Genomic DNA, 20,562 nt, shown 5'->3' with positions numbered 1-20,562 from the left:
TCGCCATATTGGTTTTTCCTCAGAATTTACACAGACCTGCACCCCTTCCCTGAGCATATTACTGGAAATTACTATGCCTCTATCCTAAACACAGTGTCTGCAATATTAATAAATAGTGGGGTTCGGTCCCAGAACACCGTACAAAGTGGAATTTGGGCTCAAATCGTGAGGGCATTTTTCATTTTCAGGATCCCCAAATTGTACATTTCTGTGAGCTTAATACAAGATTTTAGAAGCATTTAACTTAAACACATATTTTCTGAAATATGAATTCACAGTCCTGTCTGGCCCGACCCTAGGAACTGGGGAAGTCAGGGATCACATGTCTCTCCTTCCAGGCAGAGCTCTGTTTACAGTCCACACCCAAAATCAGCATACCCCATTCAATTGAAAGGGTCTAGTGTGTTGGGTCCAGCAGGCTGCAGGGAAGTCCCCTCCCTCTCAATCAACAGGGCCATGTGATATCCTGCCTCCTGGTGTGGGTCTCTGGGGTGTTAAGAGTTCGCAGGAAAGGCAAGTCTTTTGAACCTTTAATTACATAAGACCCCCTTCTGTTCACTGCACAGTTCTGCAAGACAGCTCTCCTGTCACGATTTATAGAGCGCCAGCGCCGGTCAGTGTCCAATGCCGGTACTGCACCTATTTTTGACAGCTGTCTTGAATTAATACATTTCAAAAAGAAAGAATTTTACTTGATAGTATATGATCCTTGCTTGACATGGCATTGATGTGGATCTGTAGTAGAGTAAAGTAAAACACTCAACCATAGTTGGATTTTTGTTTGGTGGTTTCGGGCCCATGATCTTAGCAATTTTTGACATTAATAAAAACGGATTTTGAACAGAACCATCTTTCTTTGCACTGGTGGGTGGCAGGTCAGGGGACCATTTTGGTGTGCGCAAAACTGTACGGTTCTCCTGGATTCTGGCGCAAATGTGGGCTTTTTCGCCATCTTGGATTTCCTAAGCCCACAGCACCAAATGTTGCAGCATAATAGTCCAAACGTGGGTCAGGACACCCAACAAGCCCAAATGGCATCCTACAATACTGAAACACCCCTTCATGGGTAACAAATGCGGTATGCTTCTTGGAGTCATCATCCAATCTGATTTGATGATATGCAGAAGACATATCTAATTTTGAGAAGTTTTTTGCTTTCCCCACCATGGACAACATTTCTGCCATATTTGGCAAAGGGTGTCTTTCTGCAACAACACACTTGTTGAATGCCTCAAATCAATGCATAATCTTAACTCCCACCCTGGTTTTTTAACCACCACAATCGACAACACCCATTCCATGCTTCTCGCTTGTTCAATCACACCTGCTTCCTTTAACTTTGAAAGTTCTTCCCTCACACCATCTCTCAAAACCATGGGTAGTGGCTGCAGCTTCACCACAATGGGTTTGCTTCCTTCTTTCAAAACAATTCTGTGGAGCATAGCTTTCACACACAGAATTTTCTCTGAGAATACTTTGGGATTCTCCTGAACAATCTGTAAATCATCACCCCCTTGTGCAACATGCAACACTTGTTCAACAGTATTGGGATCTAAATGTATGTGCAAACCTTTTTGTTTCCTCCATCCAAGTAACATCTCCCGACTCTTGGTGACGTATACCTTCCCCTGGGTCTCCTTCCCTTTAAATTTTAAAGTGCCTATGAAGTATCCTATGACATCTATTTTGCCTAAATTATAACCGCCTGGCCTCTTATCCGAAGGCAGTAGTTTCTTGACATCTCTACCAACAACCGTCTCATGAATTGCATGAGATATAAGAGATAACTTGGCACCAGAATCCGCCATCATCTTCACCTTCCTATCATTCACCCATATATCTGCATATGGACTATCACATTTGTCCTCCTCTCCACATGCCACCATGTTCACTGTAACAATTCCAACATTTTCTTCCTCTCCTGATGATTGGTGGGTTTCATCTGACACATAAAATACCCTCTTCTCCCTGGATATGGGATATTTTTTGCAACAACTGGCAAAATGTCCCCAGTGCTTTCATTTGTTACAGATCACCTTCCTTCCTGGACATTCTGGCGATCGTGCAAAATGTGCAGGACTCCCACACCTGAAACACAATCTCTCTTCAGCCTTAAAATGTTTCATTCTTTCAACCTTCCCTTCCATACCCTCAAATCCCTTGGGATTGTGAACTTTCCCACTCTTCTTCACCCTTCTATCATCTCTACATCCAACATTCACTCTCAAAACCTCAGTCAGTAACACTTTGTTATCCTTTATACCCAGCTTGGCAACACACGCCATTGTGTGTTCAACTCTTTTTGCTATTATCAGTACCTCGTCCAAGTCTGGATCATCTTTTAACCAGATCTCTTCTCTATTTTTGTCATTGCACCCGTAGATCATAAATTGATCCCTTATGTGTTCGTCCAATTTCTCCCCGATTTTACAGTTAACAGCCAACTGGTGCAATGCCGTCACATACTCTTCAACTGATTCCTCTTCCCGTTGGTGCCTTGTTCCAAAATTGTACCTTTCCAACAGTGCACTTGTTCTCACTTCAAAATGGCTATCTAAACTTAATAGTGCTATTTCAAATTCATTTGCACCACTTTCTAAATCTATTTCAGAGATCTTGGGTAGTGTCTCATATTTGTTGCCTTTCAAATCCTAAAAAGTGCACCGATAATGATACTCTTCTTTCAGAAGAAATAGAATTCCCACAGGCAGCGTTTATCTAATGCAAAAATCCTTTTTACCATGCTGCCCACTGGATTTTTGCATGTCCCGGGCTTGCCAAAAACACTGCAGGGTGTGGCACCTGCCACTGCCATCTGCAACAGTAGTTGGTCTGCAGCTAATGTTTTGTCAAGTGTACGAACCACAAAACCGCTCGTCGAATATGTTCAGCTGCTTTCTGGTAGGTCTGAGCACAGTTTATGTCGCTTTAAATGACAGTAATTAAATTGTAGCAGCACATGTGCCCCTCCCGTGGGCCCTGGACACATGTGCTGTTTCTCCTTAGGTGTCATATGTTCCTTTATCCTCTAGAACTGGCACTACACCGGTTGGGCAGCTTGGTTTCAGCTCCACGTGACAGATCGTATCTCTGCCGATCACGGATGATTTGATTCCAGCTTCTGTTACACATTTACGCCACTCACGTGATGTATTTCTCCTTGCGTGGCGTAATTTCAGAGCTTGGTTTCAGCTCCACGTGATAATCCACATAGCCGATTCGATTCCCGCTGCTATTACCCATTACGCTATTTGTGTAATTTATTCCTCTTTGTGTGGCGTAGGGTAGTGACTTCCTACTAGCACAACGTAACCCAATTACGCCGCAGACGTAACTTTTTACCCGTTGTGCAGTGTTGGTTGCCTGGCAACACAACGTAGACCTTCCGTGTTGCGCTGCTGCCAAACAATCAGCTTCCCTCTCAGCCTTTTGTTTATTGCACTGGCAGCAGTTACCGTATCAGCATTCTCTCACTGCTAGACACGTAGGCTGTGCAAATTGAGCACACGGATCCCACTAGGACATTCTCACCCGCATCAGCGCGTTCCTACGCTCATTGCCAGGCGACGTTGTGTTGAAACAAAAATAAAACAATCGCTCGCTACGTCGTGGGTCGCAGCCTTTATATGCCCAAAAGAGTGCACCCTTTTACGGTCCTTATCTCAGCCCACTGTCTTTTCTATCAGCACTGCATCCACTCGCCAGTTCAGTAATTAACTGTCCGTGCTCCAAAACTGCCAAATGATCTTACCGCTGGCTCCTGTCAATTCATGCCTGCTGCTCCTTACAGCTGCTCCTTAGCCGATGTTCTTTCAGCATGCACTGGTCTCCCACACCATTGCCAATTTGTGTGTCCAGTTACCAGCTACTCCTCACTTGTTTAGCCACCAGCAGTTCCTTCTCGTGGATGGTGGGGGTCAATCCTCATCGCCACTGTAGTAAAGCTGCTACGCCTTTGAATGATATAATCCTTAAGACCCCCACCACATCCTCCATCAACACCCTGGCAGCCAACTCATTTCTCTACTAAGGAAAAACATTCCAGTGCTACCCAAAAAATTCTGTACGACATGGTGGGGATGGCATTCTAACTTGCCATTCCACATTCTATCACTATCACTATACAACAGTAAGGCTTGATTAAAGCAAGCTCAAATATTTCCCACAAGGAGGTATTTTGTGTGGGGGGAGGCAGGAACTGAGTGGGAATAGGCATCGGGATTAGCATGGGCAGTCAATGTGTGGGCAAATAACCAAACAACACCTGTACCTACAAGCTTTGGGTTCCTCCTCATATGCCATTTCTCCCACTCTGTACTCTAATGAAATAGTGTCAGATTATGGCAGAAGGTGCTTAAGTGCCCCCTAATTGTCCAAATTAACAAGATCCACAATTGAAACCATTCACAGAGACTTCCTTCCATCTTCTTGTATCTTACCCAGGTCACTGGAAACCCTTTTCCGCTACTCTTTCATGAATAATCCTTCAATTGTTCACATTACTCTAATCTTAGGGTAATCATTTGAAATTTCTAAGTATATCTAACACGTCAAATGTCTGGCTCAAAGTATATTTATTTAATAAGTAGAAGTTCATCAATTCTGCTGAACATAAATCAACTGGCATTAATTTAGCAGAACTAGCAAATAAATCATGGTTAACTAGTAAACAGTGCATGCATATCACTACTAGGTGTACATTGGGTGGGTGGTAGAAGGATGAAAACAATCAGAAATGAGTTTGCACACTCATAGTCGAGGGGTTTAATGTCACCATCTGGAACATATGTACCATTAGGAAGTCAGTTTCTCTGTTTACGACATCCAAATCAGTGCAACTAAATCAACTGGACTGTGGATTTCAAGAATGTTCTAGCTACTGTGGAAGCAGGCTTCAGGTCACCTTGTGTTATTTATTTAGGTTAAGTCTCCAGGCAGAGACAATCGTTGAGTTAATTCCTTCATGGTTAAATTCTGCAAATTGTCCACTGAAAACTGATTTTCCTTCCAATACAACATAACTGACCAGAGTCAAAAAGTTTTGCCTCTTTATAGGGGGTGTGACGAATCAACTGACGGGGCACCAGTGGTCCAGGGATGAATATCGGTTTCTAAACCATTAATCAACCTCACAACTCTAGTACAACAGAAGGAATTTGAACAGATTGGAGCACAAGTAATTTATAAACCTCCTTGACCAATTTTAGTAACGTGGATGGAACGGCAGGCTTATCTCTGCAAGGTCGTGGATCGTTGGTTAGTTGCAACACAGTGAAAATACAATTATTACCCAATGATAAAAGGGACTGTCAAGTCAAGGTTGTATACAAAAATCTACTTTATTATTATTATAACAGACAGTTCTAGCACACTACAAAGTACAACCCACCCTGTAAAGGAACACAGAGGACAGACAGTTTCACAAAGAAAAATTGATGCACTCTGGATACTGACAGGAGGGTAGTCAGTAAAGCAATCAGTCTCAACTGTTCAAGGTTATTTGGTTTCAGCACCAAGGGAGCAAAGGGTCGTAAATGTCACTAGGGGCTTTCGGAGAAGGACCAGGGGGTTAGAACCACAATGTACCTGGTGCTTGAGATGATCTTGATGCTTGACAGCGTCGAGTCGGTTCCAGGATGCTTTGCAGCTCCCACAACAGAGTTCAAGACAGAGACAGCTGCAGGTATCAGGTGGCAGGCAGTTTGGCAAGCGAGGCTGGATGGAAGGCTGCAGGTTGACCTACACGGTGGTTCTGGGTCAAGAATTGTTGTTTCTGTTCTGGTTGGTAGATCTGGAATGCTGGTCGAGACGTCTCAGATGGCTTTAGTGACTGCAGCGGGACAACAGTTAGTGGTGCAGCCGGTCGTGGTCCAAGGTCTTGCCTGTCTCGAAATTGTCCTTAAAATATGGATGCTGGTTGATGCTTGTTGTGGTACTCCTCCTAGCTTTTTCACCGGACTCATGTTGTCCTTTAAGACAGACAGCCCAAAGCGGGCGAGAGTGTTTGCAGGCAATGGTCTCGCCCTTTTCTCAGAGTCTCTCTGGCACTCCCCACCTAGGACGTTTGCTGGCAGAACCTAGCAGGGCATGCTGTGTGCTTGCTGGGTATCGGTTGTGGAGCTGCTGGTTGGGTCCTCTGAGTCTCCAGTATCTCCCTCTGTTACCTGGGAGATGTTTAGGGGAGGGATCCTGCTTCCCTCATGGAAAACCTAGCCTTCCTTCATTGGCGGATGCTGAAAAGCAGACTATACCTTCAGCCAGGGCCCAAATGAGTCCTTTATCTTACTCCTTTAGAAGTCATTGGATGATCTGCTAAGTGAGGGGCTGTCAGGAACTGCTGGCGGCAACAGTAAAGAAAGACACAAGTGATCACATTTCAAGGGTGTTTATTAAACGGTATGCAGGTTGGAAAAATGCCTAATCTAAACCTAAATCTAAGATGGGGGCAAGCATCGACCATCAAATAAAAATAAGGCAGTCCTGGTGGCGTTGTGCCAAATAAAAAGGGCCTATACTAAATAAGCCTATTGCTAAACCTTACAACTAATACAAAAAGGCTGTGGGATAGTTTTCAAGAAAAGAAAGAAGTGTTCACAAATAATATGTCAGGATGTGTTAGCCTGGGACTCCCTTCACCACATTTTGAGCACGGGGTAAGGTGGGATCTTAGAGCACAGCACACTCTCGAGCTTCTCCAGCACGAGATGAAAGTTCCACTTGCAGCTCTGAGGACTGACGATGGCCAAGTCTTGTTTCTCTTGAAAGTCTCTTGCCTTTGAGGGCCTGACATGCTCAAATATTCATTTTTCACGTATTCTCTGTAGGGGATGGTTGCACCCCTGCGTCCCCCTCTTCTGGGCATTGAGCATTCACAAATCGTATTTAAAAATATCAGTTCTTTCTCTCAATGGACTTTGGGTGCTGGCTTCACCCCTGGATCTTCCTTTTTCCGGCTCAAACCCTTAAAAAACAGTTCCTATCAGTATTAAGGCCTTCAGTGGTTTTGCCTTGGAGTTCCGAGGGCCTGATAGGTTTTTGAAAACAACAAACAAAAGTTCCTTCAACAAAAGAACAGTTTGTTTCCTTATTTCATTTAAGGTGAGGATTTTTCACCTTAGAGTCCCCCTTTCCGGACGCTGACCCCTCTTTACTTTCAGCCTCCCTCCATTGGTTTCACTATGGCTTCAATGAACCTTTGGGTGATGACTTCTCCCCTGGATCTCCCCCGTTCGGGCTTGGACCCCCTCTCAATTCTTAATGTCTGTTAAGGAGTTCCAGAGGACATCCCTCAACCAGGTTCACGCCTGTCAAGACACTGTTTCTTGGGATTTTAGACTTCTCCCTTCTCGTCAGCATCCCTCTTCCGCGTTCACTTTGCTTTCAATAATTTGCAGCATTCACTGCCCTTGCTTTCTTTAGTTTTTATGTCAAAGGCTTTTGACTGTACAGGGATTTTGCTTGACCTCCTGTATGACCACTTTGCCCTATCTTGCCCTATTTTGGTGACTCTCCTATGGCCTTCTGGTATCTGTAGTTTCATTCAGATGAGGATCGACCTCGAGTCTTTCGAGTCTTTCGAGTTAGAACTCACGTGGTGCTGGTTCCCTCTGCAAATCCATCTGCAGCTGGTCTCCTCTCAACACTTTTACAGTTCTTTGAACTTAGTTCATCTTGCCATTTGCGTCTTTCATTCACCACAGCCCGGCTCTTATCAGTTCTCCCCCCGACTCACTGAACTGTGATGAACTGCTTGGCTTTCCTCGTAACTGGAGTCAAGGCTGTTACCTGTAAGAAGATTCAATTCAACACTACAGCTAAATCAATGCCTAGTCTGGGATACTGAATGGAAACCCTTATTGATATATCTTTATGTCCAGTTCATGAGTTCCGGATGACTACCCCTATATAACACCCCTCTCTTAGAATCCCCCTGACCCCACTGAGCCAAGAAGTAGTTCTGCTTTGCAAGTTTAAAAGGTTTATTTGAGAAATAAGACAAAATATAGATACCACGCTTTTATAATAAATTAATAATCAATATCGCCCTTATAAATATAATGTTAATCAACAATGGGTAATCTGACACTAGCACACTTCTTTATAATCAAGGAGGAGTTAATATAGGATGGATCAAGTAGCAAAAATACTTTTATGATTTCAAGGGAAAAGCAATGAGGAATAAAATGCAGTACAGAAATACTTGAGATGATTTTAGCAAAAGATAATATAATCACTTTTTCTCTGGCAATTCACCCCCCTCCCTTATGCAATGTAAGACATGGAAGTAGATGGAAAGAGGAGCACACAGTTCTCAGGAATGCAATCAAATACAATACGAAATTCAGTTCCCCCCCAGCAAGCTTAGAGAAAACCGATATGAGTTTTAAAACACAGGCCCAAGTGCTTTGAATGTGGTGGCAATGAAGTGAGAAATATGCTGAAAATGCTTTTAATTTCCTTTAGGAGGTTCAGGGTGAGTGAGAGATACTTGGGATGAGTTCAGGCTCACTTTAGCAATGATTCAGAGATGGTGATTAAGAAGCAAACACATTTTTAGCAAGGAAAGAAATGACTGCTGATGGTTACACATGCCTGGATTTTTAACCAAATCGCAAATCGCGGTAAAATTCGCGAGTGCGTGAATCGTGATTACGGCAAAAGTATCATTCGGTTCCATGTTCGTTGGAAAGCCGAGATTCTAAGCTTTCAGAGGAAAGTTAAATATCGTTCCTATCCCAAACGGTTCCAGAGATACGGACGATTAAATAAAGGTAATTTTTCGGATTTAAGGTAAACTCAAAATGACAGGTGACAGCTTGCAGCTTCAGAATTGACAGGTGACAGTTGTGCAGCTTTACAAATGACAGATGACACGATTTCTAAGAGGCTGTTCTACTTAGGTTAAAATAGTTTGGATTAGATTATTTTAACTAAGAGATTGGTTCTGCACAGTTCTGCTAGGTACTCAAAATATAAATTTGAAATAGGCCCCGCCACCGATCTGGTCCGGTTTTGGACTGGACTTCGGTTCTGGTCTCGGCACTTCACAGTGATCTGGGTCAGCTCCCTGGTTCTGCTCACAGCGGTCTGGGTCACTCTGGATCTCTGGTCTGGTCTGTCCGGATACAGCGGTCTCTGCACGGCTCCTGGATCTCTGCACTGGTCCTGGCAAAAGTTCTTGGCAAGGGATTCAAGCAGCTCGCCCGGCTGTGAGTAGCTTGCAATGATTTGAGGCCTGCTGCAGAGAACTCAGCTTGTGGTTTTAGGCCTCTGATTTAGGTTCTAAAGTATAAGTTCTAGGTTCTGGAGTATGTAGCTGGAGTCAGTCTGGAACTGGTATGTTCTGGATGTTGTGTGGTCCGGCAAAACGCTCCGCAGCAACTGGATTTGAATGTCTCTACCTGTCCCAGCAGTCTCTTTTTATGTGTTTTGAAAATGGGTGTGTGCTAGCTAAGCCTGCCCCTCTCTACTTGTCATTGGCCCAATTCTCCTCTCTCCCATGATTGGAGGAAGGAAATGTGAGTCAGAGTGATGCTGTAGGTTTTATGGGTCAGAGGATCCTCCCCTGGTCAGTTTGCCCACAAATCTATATTTGATTCAAATACATCCTTCCCAGATATACAATTTGTTGAAATTACATGTGCACATTATATATTCCTTATGGTCCATGCTTGTCCACCTCTGATCTTCCTGGGGGCTTGCATTAAAAAATGACAAACTTTTTCGCTTTTTAACTGGTTTTGCAATATCGGACATTTACCCAAATTTACACACATGTGCGCAAGGAGTATGGACATTAATTGATGAAGTGTCAGATTTTTAACATGCAGACATTTGGAGTGAGACCCTATTTTCTGCTAGCAACCCCCCAGAATACACCACAAGGTCCTAACGCATCTCAAAATGTTCACAGAAAAATCACAAAAATAATGATATTACTTATATAATTCTGACAAGTCCGCACTTTGAGTTATCTATCTTTTTAAAATTATGCCCTGGTCAAAAAGGGGTGTGGCTTCCCACATCACAGGGTGAAATAACTGGTTTATCCACTTCCCCCAAGCTCAGCTGCTAGCAGAGGCACTGCCCCTCCCACTTTCCCCTAAGAGGAAGCCACTTTACGGCCCCCCAATATAACATTTGCCTGAGTCCAGGACAGGCCTTTGTTCAACTCCCTGTAGTCCCCAGCTGCTCCACCCCTAATCTAATCAACAGGGCCATGTGACCTCAGGATGCAGCCAGGCCTGGCAGCCAGGCCTGGGAACACAGCTGTTGATCCAGTATCAACTCCTGTCGGGGGTAGTTGTCAGGCAGAATTCAGTTTCATTAAGCCAGGTTTCAGCTAAATGTCACATTTTGTTCCCAGTTTTCTACATTCAAATCAAACTGACAATTTTTACATATACATTAAATAATTACTTCCTTCAAGTCATTTCAGAATATAGTTTTACATTGTATCCACCTCTTAGCAAGTCTTTCCTTGGTCTGGTTTTGTTTCATTTGTTCAGTTTTACACAAAAGTCTGGTGGTTTTAAAACGCTGGCTTTCTGATAGTGGTGAGTACTGGTAATGCAACCATTTTTGGGATTAAGAAAATGAATTCCCCACAAGAAGGTTGTATCTTTGGAGTGGTCTCGTGCCAACTGCGCAGTTCTCCTATTCTGGCGTGAATGTGGGCAGCGATAGCTCATCCCCACATCCACCCAGTCTATTGATTTAGTTTGTTCTGGGATAGAATAATGGGCGGCGACAGCTCATCCCCACATCTACCCAGTCTATTGATTCAACATGGGTCAAAACCCATGACATACCACAGTCGTGGGAGCTTCCCTCGCTCCTGCTTATCAGCGTCGACATGCTGTGGGTACTGCTGGCATCTGTTACAACACACTCTGTCTATTGTCCTCGGTCTTACGATGCCTTCTGTGGAGGTTTCGCAGGTCTGGATAGCCACCTCGTCGTGATGCCTGCCTTGCTCCTACTGTGCTCTCTTTTTCCACCTTTTCTCCCTGTGGGGAAGAGAAAGGGCCATCAGGTGTGTATGATTCTGATCAATTGCCTGACTTCGCCTGAACCTTGTAATGGGACATGTCAGGTAAACGGCTCTGGTGTTAGTCCGTTCTCTGGTGTGTCGTGCGAAAGGGTTTGTTGGAAAAGAGGGGGGAGAAGTGGATTTGAATGTCCTACGTGGTAGGATAGGGAAAAGGTGTTGAAAGAAGGTGGATGCCGCATCTCACCCGTCTGTGTCCTACTCCCCATCCAGGTGATCCTCCCTCACTGGTCCAACCCCTGGAACTGGATCCAACAGTGATGGCCATGACCTGGCCACCTGGATGACAGATCCCCAGGGTTTAGCCAGGGAGACACCTTCAGGTTTCTCACAGGAGCTCAGCCCTCTTTTAAAGCTAAATAGGCCCTAGTGATTGGTGCAGGGTAAGCCTACCTTAATGAACCATTCCTGGGTCCCTACCAACAATCTTCTGTTATGCATAAGGTCAGGACCAGAGTGCTTTGCAACAGGAAAGTAAGAGGTGACAACATGTACTCCTAAGTCCCACCCATCTTCCTGTCTGTTGTAGATCAAAGTGTCTCTATGGTTAACTGAGCCCTCTGTGGCCCTTGATCAAAGCGCAGATCTCCCATGAAGTTTGTGGTGAGAACAGACTTCTGTCTCCCTCAAATCACATACTTCTTCCCTCTGAAAGCGGTCCGTTCTGCAGGGATTGCCTACAAAAAATAATCGACCCAGACATGTCATTCACTGTCCTTTATAGAGAGGGGTGGGAACTAGCTTTAAGTTGGCACATTGTACATCCAAGAGGTGTTAGTGCTGCCTCCCTTTTGCCTTTTCTGGGGACAAGCCCCTTCCGTAGACTTGCCTCAATTAACTCTCATCAGTATGCTCTTCCACCAGCAATTGAGACAATAGGAAGGCAGATCCATGGAGTCTTTGATATTTTAATTAGGCTGCCCATGCAGAGGAAGGTGTCGCCTTCCCCTTCTTGAGACGCTTTGATGTACCTGTGGCTGTCAAATTTCAGCTGAACATGACAAGGAGGACTGCGCCTGTCGGCTGTGTCCACCTCCCCCCCCCACCCCTGGGGTACATCTGACTATGTGTTTGTTGTTCGGTAAGCAGAGGAAAACATGTGCAGAACACCCCACACATTTTCTCAGGTTGATCTCCCGTCATTCATTTTCATTACAAAACTTCAAAAAAGCCCAGGGGAGCGCACACCCCCCGTGCGGATGGTCGAATTCCTCACTGGGGGCACTTGCTTTCTTGTGGTTTTATTATCCCTTTAAACACTGTGATTACACCGTTTTCTTTCCAATGTATTGCTTGAGTTGTCTTGCGCTCCTATTCATTGGAGAATTTCTTTAAACAATGTTTTGTTTGCATGGCGTGAATTGCCTCCAAAATAGCGTCTCTAGGTTTTGATAACTGGTATCAAATTTGCAATGGTTTTTTTAAAGGTAGGTAATTCACTCAAAGCACAGGTTAAGCTCAGACCAAGGGAAGAGTTGCTCACAGAGGGTGATTGTGGAGTACAATATTGAGGTCTGCATGCAGATATAGCAATTCACAATCATTGCGGTTTGAAGCCTAAAAGGTTCCGTTTACTGAGATTAGGATATTTAAGCAACTTGAAATGACTTTACGGATCGCACGTGCAGTGAACATCACCCATTTATAGATTTCATTTTCTTTCCTTGCATAAATGACACCAATTCCAGGCCAACCGAATGCCTTGTTCCCTATTTTCCCCAATCCTCAGCACACCTTGCCCATACCCCATGCGATGTAACTGGTCAGATTCGAGTAACTCAAATCCTGCAAATTGATTTGCACGGCCTGTTACCTTGGTGAGGCATTTGGGTCTCCCGCCTTTCTGCTGTTACACCTATTCAGAAGCCCACATCAATTTCATTTCTATTTGTTACTTACTCGCAGCACAGGCATAACTCTTTTTTTGCTTATGTAAACAAGGCCCCTTTATACATACGCAAAATCTGTTTTTCTAAGAATACGTTCGTTCAATCGAGAAAAAAAAGCTTTGCGAATTGCCCTCTTAGCATTTTGCTAGCCGCGTTCAACGCGGATACCCCCGTGAGAAAGCCATGGGGCCGCTGTGCGTCCCCTGTGATTGATCGATAGAAAAAAAACAATATTGTTTGCAGAGCAATTGATTTCTCAGTCTATACTAGGGTCGCAGGACGCAATCCGCGGGATTCCACATGTCCACACAAGTAAATAATCAGAGAGTCATACTACCGGTTTGCACGTAGCACGGCTCCGTCATAAACCTTTGCATACAGACTACAGCAACACCTGTTTGCAAGCCAGCTATGGAAATACCGCTCCACGGTACCGGGAAAAAAGCACCACCGTTTCAGAGGACACATCTCTGTAAATGTTCTTAATGTACTATAAAGGTTTCCAATGTTTTCCCCTAAGAAGCGGTGCCAACCTATCCCTTTCATCCTTCTGAGGTTGAGAAGTTGATTACAATATAATTGGGTAAGAGCAACTATTATTAGAGCGTTTAGAAGAAGGAGGAGGAATATGTTATGCGGCGCTATAGGTGATGGGGATTTCATTATATTATTAAAACAAAATGGATGCCTAAAATATATATTTAACATTTTAAGAGTGTGTGGCAAGAAGACAGGAGTTAACCCAAGTATATTGATAAGTATTAATGAGTGAGTGAGTTTATAGAGCTTTTAATATGGCCAAGTTGTTGGAGGTAGCTCCTATACTGTCAGGAAGGCGCGGTCAAAGCACTGAAGAGACAAGAACCAGGTTAAGCTAAAGGTGAAGAACAAAAAGTTGGGCAAAGACAATCTGAGGTTGTGGAAGGGAAACGTAAGCTTGCATTCACTTATGAGACAGTCGAGTAACTGCAATGAACTGATTTGTTCATCAGATTCAGCTGGATCATGTTTATTCTCAAATAGGTGATAGCTAATAAGAGGGACTTGAGACTGTTACACGTGTTTGTAATGAATGGACGCAACACCCGAGCTCCAGAGCCCCCATCCCTTTATTACCTCCTTCCTCACACTACATACACCAACGCCATGAGTGATGTATAGCTGTCTTTCTCATTTGGGGGAATGGTCTGGATGATGGACTTGATCTTTCCACCAACCAGGTTGATGAACATGTCGCACAGTGTCAGCGACTGCTCCTCTCACGCAGTCTTGACGAAGTAGTTGAAGTCCTTCACCCATTCCACCCATCGGGCCCCTTTGTCGCTCTGCGGGACTAGCGTGAATGGGAGTGGCTTCTTCAACAGTGCAGCATTGGAGGTCGATGGCATAACTGGGGGCTGTGCTCCCTGGCGTGTGGGATAACTGGGGCCACTCATGGTGTCGGCCTGTGTTCTGTGGGCACCTCCACACTGGTCGACTTATGTGTCCTCTGTGGGGTTATGCTTACTGCTCACAGCCTGCTCCTCACCCGGCACTCTGCTGGGTCTCTGTGCTTTCCCCCTCTTTTGTTTTCCTCTGCCACCTGGTGGCTCCTGGTGTACCAATTGCTGTGGGGGTGGCCATGCAATTAATATGAATGCCAGCAGTGTTCAGGTCCTACCTTGGGAGGCAGTGTCACTGTCCCCTGTTGCGGCCAGTGGGGTAGCCGCTTTCCAGAAAATGGCAGACTGCCAGAACATTACTGCCAGCGGGATCGCCGCTTGGAGGAGAAAGGATGGATGATGGACTGCCATATAATCGCCTCGGGAGGGTGGCGGACTGCCAGGGAGACTGCAGTTGGAGGACAGCGGACTGCCGTGAGGGACACAGTGGGATCACTGCGTGTGTTGCTGCTCAGCGCTTAGCTGCTGGAGACGGCGGACTGCTATGAAGGAACGCTGGGATCACCACTTACGGATGTTTCGGCAGGAGGACCAGCAGGAGGACGGGTGTGCGGTCGGAGAAACCCTCATCTCCAGTTGTTACACTTGCTTGCAATGAATGGACGGGGCACCCGAGCTGAGGAACTCATTCCCTCTATACCTCCTCCCTCACAGTACATACGCCAACTGATATTCCCAGGCTCTCCGCCCCTTTCTCTGACTACCTCTTCCCGCCTTGTGTATTAGGCTCTACTTAAAGGCGCAGTAGCCTGCAACAGAGACCAAGCCTGATGTGCTCATATTGTCACCTGCAGGTCTTGCATTACGATGGATATGCAGGTGAGATGAGAATAAATGAGGGCAATCCCTTCTAGATGCCATCATGTCCTCCTGAGTGGAAGAGGAGGAATAAGGGGGCTCCCAGAGGTGCATCCTCCAAGAAGGGGGAAAAAGCCTGCTGGCAGAAAATAAATCACCCTAAAGTAGGCAATGCGTTTTGAGATTGAGGCCTTGCAAAATGTTCTTGCAGATGACACAGAACAGGCTGATTTCCCCAATGAAAACGAAGGTGGAGCCAGAGCATGAGAAGGAAGGAGGAGGGAACAAGGAGGCGAACAGCAGGAGGAAAAAGAAGATTCAAGGAATGCTGGGCAAGCAGCGGCATTAGGACAACCACAAGGAGCAGGGAAAGCAGGAAAACCTCACAGGTGTCTGTCAGCAAAGCCAAGTCATAATGTGGAGTGAAGAGCCGATCACTGTGAATTGTTACTTTCCATTTGCAGGTGGTGCGCGTCTGGCAGTCATCTTGGTGGAAGACTGGATCATCACTTCACGCTTCCGAACAAGTGTGACTGAAAAGTACAGAAGCCACCGGGTGCACTTCCAGCACCACCATATGGACCACCGCGAAAACCAGCAGTCTGTGACAGCATGCCGCCTTGCAAGCCTGATCGGCCCAGGCTTCCAAGGATGCCTTCGATGGATTATCTTAAGCAGATGAGAAGCATGCAACTGCACAGCTGGTTGCAAAGTGTGTTCACATGAAGCAAAGCCCTTCCAGTGAATCAAGTACTGAAGTCGACCTCAGCAGTAGCAGTCGCAAATTTGAGCTACTTTGCCAGACTTTGTCCTTCATGACAGGAGTAGGTGAGGGAGGTATCTATCCTGGAAAATTGTCGGGAACAAAACACTTGATCCGAAAGACATGAAAATTGGGATGGATCCATTTACAAGAAGTAGGTAAGTCAAGGTAGCAAGCCACCGTGTTGATCTGCTGGGTAATCCAGAAAAGACCCATAGATTGTTGTGACAGACTCGATCTCCTGTGTTTGTTCTATAAAGGTGATTCCTGACAATGACTATCTGCATACTTCTTTGTCTTGGCTTGAACCGCCTTCAGGCTTAGTACAGTGGTTTGATGTCCCTTTGGATGGTTTCGAGAGAGAGTCCAGAGATGCCAGGTTCCTGGTAGACAGACAAAAGATAGGGAAGACAGGAGCGTGACACACTGAGGAGCTGAAAAGGGGGGGGGGTCACCTTTGTGGAAGTAAGTATGGCATTGTTATAGGCAAACTCCTCTGTGGGTAATAACCCAGCCCAGTTGTCCTGTGCGGCCAATCAGAAGCACCTGGGGTATTGCTGCATGTTCTGATTTAGTCAATCAATCTGGCCATTTCTTTGGGGGTGATATCCAGAAGAAAGGGCTCTTTCTATACGAAGTGTCTTGCAAAGCACAGCCAAGAACTTTCAGATGTACTTTCAGTTGTACTGTGACTCCTACCCTAGATAATGATGGATGGCATGGATAAAGAGGATATCCCTGAAAAAAGAAATGTGTCATCTTGGTAAAGGAATTGATAATTTCCATGATGGGGAAACATCCCTCTGTGGGAGATAGGTCAACAAAAAATCAGGCAAAATGATGTGCCAAGGATAAGAAGGAATGACAGGTCACAGAAGCGTACCCATTGGATAGGCACATGAGTGCTTACTTTGTGCAAGAATTGTCATAATCCTCAATGTCTTTTTACATGATAGGCCACCAAAACTGATGTTGGATGAGATTGTAGGTGGTTACTGTACCACAATGTCCTGCAGGTTTGCTATCATGACATTACGATAGCACCTGTTGCTACAGTCAGGGAGTGGGGCCAAGGGCCTGTCCTTTCAAAAATAATCCCTTCAGTTTGGATTACTTTGTTCTGGCTTTGAAACTAGGACTCAAGTTCCTGGTAGATGCTTCATGAACTTGATCAGAAAAGGAAAATACAAACCCAGGCAATATCTGTTCAAGAAGACAAGCTGTGTGTTCTGATTCCACCATGCATCTGGACAGGGTGTCAGCTATGCTGTTGCTCACTCCCGGTTAACACTGAGCGAAGAAGTAGATCCATCAGGCCTGCCGGCTGTTCTTACATTCGATTTGTTGCAGCAGAGAAAGGTTTCAATGATCTGTTCTGATCTCTACAGGCTGGGTATCACCCGGTAACAGATGTCTCCATTCAGAACAGGCAGATTTGATAGCCAGGAGTTCTTGTTTGATCACTGAATAATGTTGTTAACTTACTGTTAGAGTGCGGGAATAGTATGATATGGGATGTTCCATGGAGTCCTCACAGTCCTGTTTTAAAACTGCCCCTATGGCTTCACTGTAGCATCAGCCTCCCCGATGAATGGGTGAGTGGTATAGGGTTGGCGTAGAATGGGTGCCGAACAAGAGGCTTGATTCCGTAACCAAAACACCTCTTCAACTTATTGGTTCCATATGAACGTCGCTCCTTTCTCCAGTAACTGAGTAAGCAGAAGTACTTTTTGAGAAAAAATGGTCAATGCATTTTCAGTAATAATTAGGTAAGCCAAGAAAACGCTGCACACCTGTGAAAGTTGTGGGCAGTGGCGTATTTAGGCTTTCTGCTGCCGTAGGCCCAAATGAGTGCAATTGGTGCATGCGTCTGATGTGGATACGTTTGTTGAGCAGGTTTCATTCGTACCTCCAAAAGTGGGGTCACGTATTTTCATCTGGCTTGCAAATTCAGACAATTTTTTGTTCTTTGATCGCACCCCTGTGGGACTGCAACGACTGATCACTGCATTCTCTGTGTGTGTCGAGGCAAATGATTTAATAATCAATGCAGGGAAAACCAAGGTTTTGCAATTTACTATGCATAAAAAAATTCTCCTTTTAAATGGTAGCTGAACCAGGATTACATTGAGACAGTTGACAATTTAATATTCCTTGGTTTCCCTGTAACTTGTAAACCATGTAAGCAGCATATTGTTGATTATGCGACTTACAAGGCTATGGCAGCTCAGATGCCACATATCAAAAGTACATACTGTAAATTCTCACTGATCCCTCTATTGAATTATTATGACGGTAAGTTGATTCCTAAGTTAACTTATGGATTTGAGTCTCTACAGCCAGGGGTGTTCGACATACTTCTTCATTTGGAAAGTATTACATGGCGTAAGGTGCTGCACATACCAAATGCAGTCACGACAACAGTAATTCGATTTGAGCTCGGTCGGAACTCTATATCAGTGAGAGCTAAGTGGAAATACAACTTTATTGTAAAATGTTGAAATCATAGGAAAATACGTTCTATGAGGAATTTGCAGCCATCATGAATTCAGGGAAGGAAATACCGCTGAATTCATTTTGTGTATTTTGTGAAAAGATACTGTCTGACATTGATATATGCCCAGTTGACCAAGTCGATAATCTAGGAAAGGTAAAAATAATTCTGCATCAATATGATTGGTGTTGTACTTTAGCTGAATATGATGGTTGAGTCATTGCTCCATTTGAAACACGAACATAAACTGTTGGGTGCAGTTGCGCTGTATTTGAAAATATTTCCCAACCCACATTCACAAATGGAATGTTTACGTTTCACATGGAATTTACATCCAACTAAGGAGATTTTGAAGGGACGCAACATTATTGATTCTGATTCATCTTACTGTCGGTTATGTAAAGATCAAAAGGAACTTGAGTCCTTAAAGCATTTACTAATTTATTGACTGAATTTGATATTAACGCGCACCATGTACTTCAGGGACACTGTGTATAATAGGAGCCTTATTGAGAGTGAAAATGTGTGGGTGAGGTCCCTTGGTGGTTATCCTACCTCAGCGGCTTTTGCAGTTAATGGGATCATAATAGCTTAAGCTTAGGAGACAGTCTGGCTTGAGCTTTAATTTGGAACATTAATTTGGTAATATTCAGGTCTTCTTATGCATTTCTAGTGTACAAAACTATATTTTGTAACAGGTTTTATATAAGATGTAGCTTAACTGAAAATATGTTCAGTTAGTCTTCTTGTGATATTGCTTACTTGTATTTGGAAGGTTTAATTTTTCTGTTCACATTTTTCATTTGATGTTTTCTTTATGTTCACTTGGTTTCAGTAACTTATATTGTTAAGGTTGAACTTGTTTTTAACTAAAATACAATAACAGGTTTTCTTTATTAAAAGAGGCGGAACAGCATTTATCAGAGTTTGCTACTTTCTCCCACTCCCGCTCTTGCAGACTTCTTCCTCTCTTGAATATGCCACTATTCAACTCCTACCTCCTATCCCCTCACTGTTCTGGTTCTCTATTGACCCCCTGGTCTCGACTCCTTCCACAACATGAACCTTCTCCTTAAGTCACTTCCCTAAGACATCTGCATTGTCATGCAGTAGGATTTTATGCTTCCCAAACCATTCTCAGCAGCCCACCTTGAACTCCCCTATTTCCTCCCCTATCTGACCACACCGTCGACTACCAGCCGATGCGAACACTCGACTTTCTCTCTACTTCGCTCTCCACCTCTGACCACTTTGTTGAACCCCCATCCCTCTGATCACTCTGCTGTTCACTTTAATGTCTTGGTCCCTCCTCCCTCTACTCCTCCCTCCCCTCTTAAATGACCATGAGTAAATTCAACCAAGACTATCTTGTCCCTTACCATAATGATGTGAGGTTCTCTCTACTGTCTCTCCCTCGTATGCATGCCATTGACCATGCTTTTTCTGACTTTCACTATGCACTTAGGACTTCCTTTGTCCAACACTATTCTGCATGCACATTGACACCTTCCTGCCCCAGCCCTCATCCCTGGATCACTTCTAAGAACCAGACCCTAAAATCAAACATGCACTGTGACCTATGATCCTGGTGCAAATCACGGAACCCACTCTGCTCCTAGCCTACAAAAAATCCCTTACTGCTGTCATCTGTGCAATGGACTCTGCCAACTTCTCCTACTTCACAAGCCTAATCCACTCCACTTTCAATCACTCCCAGAAACGTTCAATTACTCCAAGATTTTCTCACACCTACCAAGCCAATATACGCTGCCTTTCATCCTCTCTGGTAATGACTTTGCTCACTACGTTTCTTCTAAAGTCCCAAAAACTCTTAACACTGTCACAGCCTCTCCCTCTCTCCCCTCCTTCCTCTTTCTGTCAAATCTCTTCCTCCTATCCCTTTGACAATTGACTATTCCCCCCCTACACCACCAACTAAATTATCACGTTAGCACCCACCCTTTGCAGCGCCAATACGCTCCTCTTGATCTGTTTGCTCATCAAACGGTCAAGAATTTAGTGCAATTCACCTGTCCTTATTTCCAAGTTCTTGAGCCCCACTCTGGCTGGTGGACTGTTCCCTTCCACCTTCAAATTTGTTACCCTTTAAAAAAAAAACTCTGCTG

At 44.6% G+C, this 20,562-nt stretch overlaps 1 protein-coding gene across 1 annotated transcript in view; it reads right to left on the bottom strand.

Moving 5' to 3' along the window:
- GDPD4 (glycerophosphodiester phosphodiesterase domain containing 4) overlaps nucleotides 1-20,562 on the bottom strand; it is a 691,051-nt gene that overhangs the window by 334,983 nt on the left and 335,506 nt on the right. The gene's annotated exons all lie outside the window — the stretch shown is intronic.

The sequence above is a fragment of the Ambystoma mexicanum genome, chromosome 7q (assembly GCF_040938575.1).
Source record: "Ambystoma mexicanum isolate Mex_15411 chromosome 7q, UKY_AmexF1_1, whole genome shotgun sequence".
NCBI classification, from domain to species: domain Eukaryota; kingdom Metazoa; phylum Chordata; class Amphibia; order Caudata; family Ambystomatidae; genus Ambystoma; species Ambystoma mexicanum.
This window is presented reverse-complemented; position numbering and strand designations above follow the sequence as displayed.